The following is a 9,367-nucleotide window of genomic DNA, read 5'->3' as shown; positions in this document are numbered from 1 at the left end:
ATGACGAGAGGCAGATACAGGATAACTGGCGACCACATTTAGAGACTGGATGCGTGAACTCTCCTCTTCATTCCTGGCTTTTAACAATAGAGAGCCATGGCCCTGCAAAGAGACCTTGGGGTTAAATCCACATGCTGTTACTAGATCACTGTGAATCTGAAAACAATTCAGGTTCTGGAGGGAAGTACCATTATCCATTTTGATGACTATGTATTTTGTGTAAGAATGATTTACAAAAACACCAGGTAACAGCTCCATAGTAAGGGCATCGTGATTCACAGTTTTAGCAGACGACCCGGAGGGTAAAGGGTAGTCGGCCAGAGAGTGACCAGTTGATGCCGACTCATGCGTCTGGTCACTGACCACACGAGTGGGTAAAGAAATTTTGTGTATCCATACATCAGGGAAAAAAAAAAAAAATGGGCACCAGGAGCCAAGGGAAACCGCCTACCAGGGAGTGTGGGGATCGAGCGCGGTCTGATGGGAGCAGGGTACCTCATCCCCAGAGGGTGTCCCAAAAAGGACACCCCGTGCTACGAAAGTTTGCTCCCACCAGTGCAAAGACCCCCTTCCCCAACACCCCCCAGCCCAGACACCCAACCAACCAACTAAGGACAGCACCGACGCGATCCCTCTGGAGGGCGGTACCGATGACCCATACGGATAACCTATGTTTTGGGCAGCGCTTAGTCAGACCCCTCACCCACAACCCTACCCGCATGGGAGACCCTGCCAGATGTCGTTATATCCACGGGCAGGCTTGTGGGATCACAGGGGCACGCAAGCCCCCCCACCACGACAAGGTGGCTCCCCAAGGGGGGGTACTATTTACATAAAACTTTTCACTCCTTTTAGTAACCTACCATCAAGTCCATACAGTCTTAAAACAGTCTGCAAAGCCTCCCTATCAGATCTATCATACGCTTTCTCTAAATCTATGAACGCCGAAAACACATCCTTATCTTTCGCTAAATACTGTTCACACACCTGTCTCACAGCAAACACCTGATCCACACATCCCTTCCATCTCCTAAAACCACACTGCTCATCACCAATCATTGCCTCTGTACCCTCTCTAACTCTCTTAATTAACACTCTACCATACACATTACCTACAACACTCAACAGACATATACCCCTAAAGCTAGTACATTCATACATATCACCCTCACCTTTATACAACGGGACGACACAGGCATTTGCCCAGTCAACTGGCACCATGCTTTGCACAAAGCACACATTCAACAATCTTACTAACCAGTCAATAATAATCGCTCCACTACCTTTCAGGCATTCCACAGCACACCCATCCATACCTGCAGCTTTACCTGTTTTCATCTCTTTTACTGCATCCTGCACTTCCTGCCTCGTGATCAAAGAATCATGCAATTCTCTCAGGACATTTTTCCTTGCACCATTCCATCTCCCACAATCACAGCTTCCCCTCCCTCCTCTACATTTAACAGTCTTTCAAAATACTCCGCCCATCTCTTCCTAACTGCGTCCATCTTATTTAACATCCTTTCATCCTCTGCTTTTACTCGCCCTTCCTTCCCAGACTCTCCTTTTTGCATCCTTTTGACCTCCTTCCAAAAAATTTTCTTATTCTGTTGAAAATTCTCAGTCAATCACCTACCCCACCTCTCATCTGCGGCCACTATAGCATCACACACAGCCCTTCTCGCCCTATTCCTCTTTTCCTTATACCTCTCATATGACACCTCATCCTTCCTCTGCAGCCACACTTCATATGCACGTCTCTTCTCATCCACAGCCATACTTACTTCCTCGCACCACCAATCACTTACCTTCCATACACTACCACCCACTCTTCTCACACCACACACCTCTTCTGCATGGTCCACCAGAGCACTCTTAAACGACTGCCATTCCTCCTCCACACTGCCATTCTCCTGATCCTTCACTGCATTCCATTCATCTTTCAATTTCTCCTGATCCTCTATAATTTTCTCTCTTTTATCCAACTCATTCACTTTCGAAACCTCCATGCCACACCTAACTCTCCTAGCTCTCACCCATCTCTTACCTACTCTCAGCTTTCCCAACACAAGGTAGTGGTCAGACATACCTCCACCCTCCCCTCTCAAAACTCTCACATCCAACAATTTTCCTGTTACATTCCTGGACACAGTTACACAGTCCATCAATGCTCTATCAACAACCCTTTCACTCTCCTGTCTCACCCATGTATACTTATAAATATCTTTCTTCTCAAACAAGGTATTTCCAATCACCATCTCTCGCTCAACGCACATCCCTATCATTCGTTCCCCATTTTAATTTCATCCAGGCACACAGTGCATACCAATTACACCTTCACCTGCTACATTTCCCACTCTACAGTAGCATTCAGATCCCCCATCATTACCACATTCACATTCGCTCCAAAACTCTGCATACAGTCATCAACATCATTCCAGAAAGACTCCCACTCTTCTTTATCCCTTTCGCTACCATATGCACTCACAAATACCCACAACTTACGTTCAAATTTCGCTTTCACCCACATCAGTCTCGATGACACCTTCTTTCATTCAACCACACAATGCTGTACTTCCGGGCTCACTAACGAAGCCACACTCTCTCTCACCTTTCCTCTGTCAATACCTGACAATCTTGCATTCACACTTCCAAACATAGACTAACCTTTCCCTTTCATCTTTGTTTCACTCAAAGCTAACACATCCAACTTTCTTCTCACAAAGATTCTCCCAATCTCCTCCCTTTCAGCCTCAATCGTACTACATCCACGCACATTCATAGATCCAATCTTTAGGCTACGGGGATAACTCAATCCCCCATCCTTTACTATGCCCTGTCACTTTTTCAAAACTAAAACCAATCAGTAGGGGGTCCCTAGTCCCCTCACCCCGCTCCTTTTAGTCTCCTCTTACGACACGCAGGGAATACGGTGGCAGAATTCTTCCTTACACACATACACACACACACACACACACACACCGGCGCTCCATACCAGCTCAACACGGCCAGAGCATTACCTAAATAAGTATCTTTGAATAAGTCAAGCTCTGTACCAGGTTAGACTAAATGATTTTTCATTATTAAAAGGAAAAGACATAATAAGTTTAAATAAGACTGGTTCAAACAACAAAGAACCACGATGCGTTGAGTCAGCTGGGTTTGTTTATACTACAGCAACACGGGGAAAGCGTGCATACTTTGTAAGTACATACTCTGTTCATTTAGTATTACAAAATGGATCCATACTTCAGTAAAACAAATTTGGAAAAGAAAAGGGATAAAAGTAAAAAGCAAAATTATGATTTTTACCAAGAACTGGTTGAAGTGGAGACTCACAATAGACTGGTTGAACGTGTACACAAACTAGAAATGGCTTTCAAAAATGAAATTGATGAAATAAAGATGCAAATGCACTTGCAAAAGGAAGAGATAGAAAAACTGGGAAGGGAGGCCAATAAGAAAGACACAACCATCAGTGAACTAACAGTGGAATTGAATACGCTTAGGAAGAAAGTGAGTGAAATGGGAAGTACAGTAGTTAATCACGAGAGTGTTATGGAAGAGTTAAAAAATGACACAGAGACAATTAGACAAGCAAGCAGTCTTATGGACCAGAGCAGTGATATTGAGGAGAAGATAACACAGGTGAATGAAGCTGTGCAAAGCTACAAAAATGATGTAGAAACCACGTATGCTGAAATGGTGAAAGTAAAGAAAGACTTAGAAACAAGGGTGGAGGAAAAAAACATTAAAAAGGAAGTGAAAAGAATAATCTAAAACAATCCAAAGTTAGTCAGAGATTCAGTAGAAATAAATAAATCAATAGTAATCACTGGTATAGAAGAGGAAGAAATTAAAAACAAGATCACTAGAGACAAAAAGGAGATGACAAATGTAATGAGCTTACTGAAAGAAGTATCAGAGGAAATCTGTAGTAAAGACATAGAGGAGCACAAAAGGTTAGGGAAATACGAGAAAAGCAAGACAAGACCTCTAAAGTTGACTTTCCAGAGTGTAAACACTGTGGAAGAGATACTAAAAAATGCAAAGAATCTTATGGAAAAAGAGGAGTTCAAAAATGTATGGATAAAAGATGCCTAACACAAGAGGAACTGGAATTACTGAAAGAGAAAAGGGAGGAAGCAAAAACAAAAAATGAGGGAAGATCAGAAGAGGACAAGAAGAAATTTTTTTTTACAAAGTAATAGGATTGCAGGTACGAAAGTGGTACACAAACAGGATGGAAGAAAAAGGAGGAAGTTAGTAGAACCATGTCATGACAAGTATATAAACAAGATGATAAAGTTGATGTACTCAAATGTGGATGGAATGGTATCTAAATTACTAGAGATGAATGATTATGTCAGAGAAAATGAACCACAAATAATATGCCTAACTGAGACAAAATTAACACCAAGGATATCCAGTGACATACTAAACTTAGAGGAATACAATATATGGAGAAGAGACAGAAATTTAAAAAAAGGAGGAGGAATTATAATATTAACTAAGAAAAATCTAAAAGTCAAGGAAATAAACCTAGATATACCATCACAAGTAGAACTGATTGCAGTAGAGATCGACACATCTGAAGGTAAAGTAATTGTAGCCAATTTGTATATGCCACCCAGATCAAACACATGGGAAAGAGACGAATATCAGGACCTGGCAGAGAGTACAATTCAGAGTATAAGATCCTTGCTACATAAAATGGAAGAGAAATCGGAAAGAATTATACTAACTGGGGATTTCAATACAAATATAAATTGGAATACTCTAGATATAAATAGCCAAGAAAGCTGTTGGGACCAAAAGCTCCTGGATCTCGTACAAGAGTTTTTCTTAACGCAACATGTGAGGGAAACCACTAGAAAAAGAGGCCTTGATGTACCTTCAGTGCTATATCTAATATTTACTAGGCAAGAAAATGACATTGACAGTTTAATATATCACCCTCCACTCGGCAAAAGCGATCATGCAGTACTAAACTATAACTTCAGGATAGCATATGACATAGTAAACAGCAATGACAGTTACAAAAAGAGACTAAACTATAAAAAGGGAACTTATCAAGACCTAAAGAAGTATTTCTTAGAAGTTGATTGGGAAAATGAGCTTAGAGGACAAGATTTAAATGCTGTATATAAAAATATTTGTGAATTTTATGAAATAGGAGTCCAGAAGTATATCCCACAGCACAAAGAAGCAGATAAGAAAATACAGAAATGGTTCAATACAGAATGTAAATAAATCAAAAGAAAGAAGAGATTTGTTGTGGAATAGATACAGAAGACACAATAGTGAAAGGACGTATAATAATTACAAACAGGCAAGAAACGACTATACAAGAGTAAAGAGGGAAGCCCAAAAACAGTTTGAGGAGGATATAATAAATAAAAGTAGTGATCAACCAAAGCTGTTTTACAGCTATATCCGAAGCAAAACCAAAGTAAAAGATATAATACAATCCATCATAGACGAGGGAATCACTTAAACACAAGAGAAAGATATTTGTGAAGCACTAAATAAGAATTTCCAATTAGTTTTTACAGAAGAAAAAAATTTTGAGAGGGAATATGTGGAACACGCATGTCCACACATACTACCAGATATACAAATAGCAGAAAAAGTAATACAGGAGGAGTTAAGTTGATTAGACAGAGGAAAAGCAAGTGGTCCTGATGAAATTTCATGTTGGGTGTTACGAGAATGTGCAAAGGAGTTAAGTAAACCATTATTTTTAATTTTCAAGAAATCCTTGAGTCAAGGGAAACTACCTGATATTTGGGAAAAAGCAAATATAGTCCCCTTATTCAAGAAAGGAAATAGACAAAATCCTCTCAGCTACCGACCAGTATCACTGACCAGTGTTGTAAGCAAGGTATTAGAAAAACTTATAAGAAAAGCTTGGGTAAATCATCTAGAAGAACACAGTATGATAACAGAGAGACAGTTTGGTTTCAGAAAAGGAAAATCATGTGTTACTAATCTGTTGAGCTACTGTGACAGAGTAACAAACACAATACAGAAAAGGGAAGGATGGGTGGATAGTATCTATTTAGATTTCAAGAAAGCTTTTGACACAGTACCACACCAAAGACTTTTATGGAAGCTGTACCATCAAGGAGGAATTTGAGGCAAACTGTTTTGTTGGATGCAAGACTTTCTCATAAAAAGAGAAATGAGGACAGTACTAAGAGGAAACTACTCATCATGGAAAGAAGTGACTAGTGGAGTACCGTACCACAGGGTTCGGTGCTGGCACCAATCATGTTTCTAGTGTACATAAATGATATAAACAGTAACACTGGAAATGAGAGCTATCTAAATATGTTTGCAGATGATGCAAAAATACAAAGGAGAATTACTAGTACAGACTCTTGTAGGGAGCTACAAGAAGAATTAAATAAACTTCATGAATGGAGTAGTACATGGCAAATGGAATTCAATGTGGACAAGTGTCATGTAATCAAGTTTGGTAAAAGTGGAAAAAGACCTGATTGGGATTATAAGTTAGGAAATAAAACCCTATACACATCAGAAAGAGAGAAAGACCTAGGTGTGATTATCAATAACAGACTATCTCCGGCTGACCACATCAGCAAGAAGGTACGGAACATGTATACACTGCTTGCAAATATGAGAATAGCATTCACACACATAAATGAAGACATGCTAAGAAGGATAATAACATCATTCATTAGGCCAACCCTGGAATATGCATCAATAGTCTGGAGTCCTCATCTCAAAAAGCATATAGACAAGATTGAAAAAGTTCAAAGGGCCGCTACAAGATGGATACCAAGCTTAAGGGACCTAAGCTACGAAGAAAGACTAAATAAACTGAATCTACCAACACTACAGGAGAGAAGGAAAAGAGGTGACATGATAATGCTATGTAAGTGCATATCAGGAAAGGAGATAATAGACATAAATGATTACTTAACATATGGAGAAGCATCAGCAAGAGGACACTGCAAAAAACTGCATAAGAAGAGAGGTGATAAAGACGTAAGGAAATTCAGTTTCCCAAACAGAGCAATTGATCAATGGAATGCACTACCGAATGAAATAGTGTGTGCCAAAACAATTCACAAATTTAAGGATATGTACGATAAATATGGTCTAAGACACGGGACAATACGAGCTTGACTCATTCCTGTAAAGATACAGTTAGGTAAGAACAATTAGGTAAGAACAGTAAAAGTCCATTAATCCGAACACTGATAATTCGAAAATCCCAATAATCCGAATTTGAAGAAGGTTGACAAAAACTCCAAATGTCAAAAAAAAAAAAAATAAATCAAAATTAAAAAATTCAAACTGGGCGCCAAATGCGCCGAAATGCTGAGCTGTATGGTCATGGAAGTTTCATTGAAGGAGGCTTCTGTATACTTTGATAAACTGATGCAGCTCACTGAACAAAATAATCATTACAATGGGGGCAGAGGTGATCAATTTCCATACCTTGCGAAACGAGTTCTACAAGAAATGTGTGCAGGCTGTCAGGCAGGCTGATGTCCGTGACTGGCTGAAGTGCATGAGCAGCCAGGCAGGTAAATCCACTGATGACGACCCAAGACCAGCTACTCACACTCCAAAGAAGGCACCTCAAGGAACCCTAGAACATGTAGGTAGTCCTACGCCAATGCTAGAGGACGATGAGTAAAAGTGACAAACACAGTAAAATATCCTGTACCATAGGTTTAAGGAATTTTCCACGGTAAAACATATTAACTTTTTGTGATTTTACAATACTTGCATATTATCATTAACCTTGGACTTTCTCTACTTGGATTTACCTGCCTACAACTGCTGTTTTCAACACTACGCATTGCTGGTGAGTTAAACAATCCATAACATCTCTTAATTTACCAATTACAGTTCGTGTCTTCAGGAATACATTATTAAGTAAGAAATTTGTGTAATTCGTAACGTTAATATATGTCATTTTGTATTATGAATGAATAAAAAGTGATCCATTCTGTAAAATTTCAGTTTAAACATGAAATTGTCTTTGGGGTCCCACCCAAAAATCCGAAAAATCCGATAATCCGAATGGTTCTTGTCCAACTGCCATTCGGATTAATGGACTTTTACGGTATATATATATATATATATATATATATATATATATATATATATATATATATATATATATATATATATATATATATATACTGTATACAGTGTACAGTATATAGATGTTTGCATAAGGAGGAGAAAAGATATTGGTAGTGATCATCAACTTGTGTCAAAGATTGGATTAAAACTTAAGAGAAACGTTAATGATAATTGTACAGGTGGTAATAAATATGATTTTGATGAGCTGAGAAATGAGAACACGAAAGAAAAGTTTCGGTGGGAATGTAGGAATACGTTTCTAGTCCTGCGGACTTTGATAGAATCTGAAGACAATGATATGAATCAAATGTGGAGAGAGGTAAAAAAGGTTTTGCATGAGTGCTAAGGTTACTGTTAAGAAAAAGGGAAAAGCGAGAAGGAAAAAGTGGATGTCAGACGAAACATGGAATGCAATTCAGAAAAGGAAAGAGGCGAAGTTCAGAAGTGAAGAACAACATGTTGATGGCCAGGTAGTTCAAGTACTTAAAGGTATGTACTGGAGTTTACATTCTGACGTTGAAAGACTCATTAGACGTGATAAGAGGACGCTATATGATGAAACGGCAACAGAGACAGAAATTAAGTAAAAATGACTGTCAGAGCACAAGAGCAGCGTATCAGGCCATAAAGGAGTTAACTGGGACTGAAAAGAGAAGGAAGGAAATACCTGTACGAGATAGAAATGGTAACTTGATGACTAAAGATTTGGATACAAAAGGAAGGTGGAAAGAGCATTTTTAATCTGTCCAAAATAGACCAGGCCCAGCTGAAGAGGACATTTTGCCAGCCGAGAGAGAGTTGCAGATAGAAACAGGGAATATAACCCTGGAAGAGGCAGCAAAATCTATCAAGGAATTAAATAATTTTAAGGCCCCAGGAGAGGATGGAATATTTCCTGAAATGATTAAGGTAGAAAATCATGAGTTGATGAATGCGCTTTTAAAACTTTTTAATGTGGCTTGGGATAATGGTTGAATTTTAGAAGACTGGAAAAATGAAATGATTATAAAAATACCAAAAAAAGGGAGATTTAAGTGTGTGTGGAAATTGGAGGGGGATAACTTTGACACCTGTAGTTGCAAAAGTCTTTTCTAAAATCTTGTTGAACAGAATAGAGCCAGTAATTGATAAAATTTTAAGAGAAAAACAAGCTGCATTTAGAAAGGGTCGAAGTTGTAATGATCAGATTTTTATTGTAAGGCATCTAATGTAACAAGCTAATGAGATGAAAATGCTACTT

This window comes from Coenobita brevimanus, chromosome 30, assembly GCF_032717465.1.
Source record: "Coenobita brevimanus isolate Jiangsu-jjx chromosome 30, ASM3271746v2, whole genome shotgun sequence".
Classification (NCBI taxonomy): domain Eukaryota; kingdom Metazoa; phylum Arthropoda; class Malacostraca; order Decapoda; family Coenobitidae; genus Coenobita; species Coenobita brevimanus.
The sequence above is the reverse complement of the archived record's forward strand: the minus strand, read 5'-3'. Positions refer to the sequence as shown.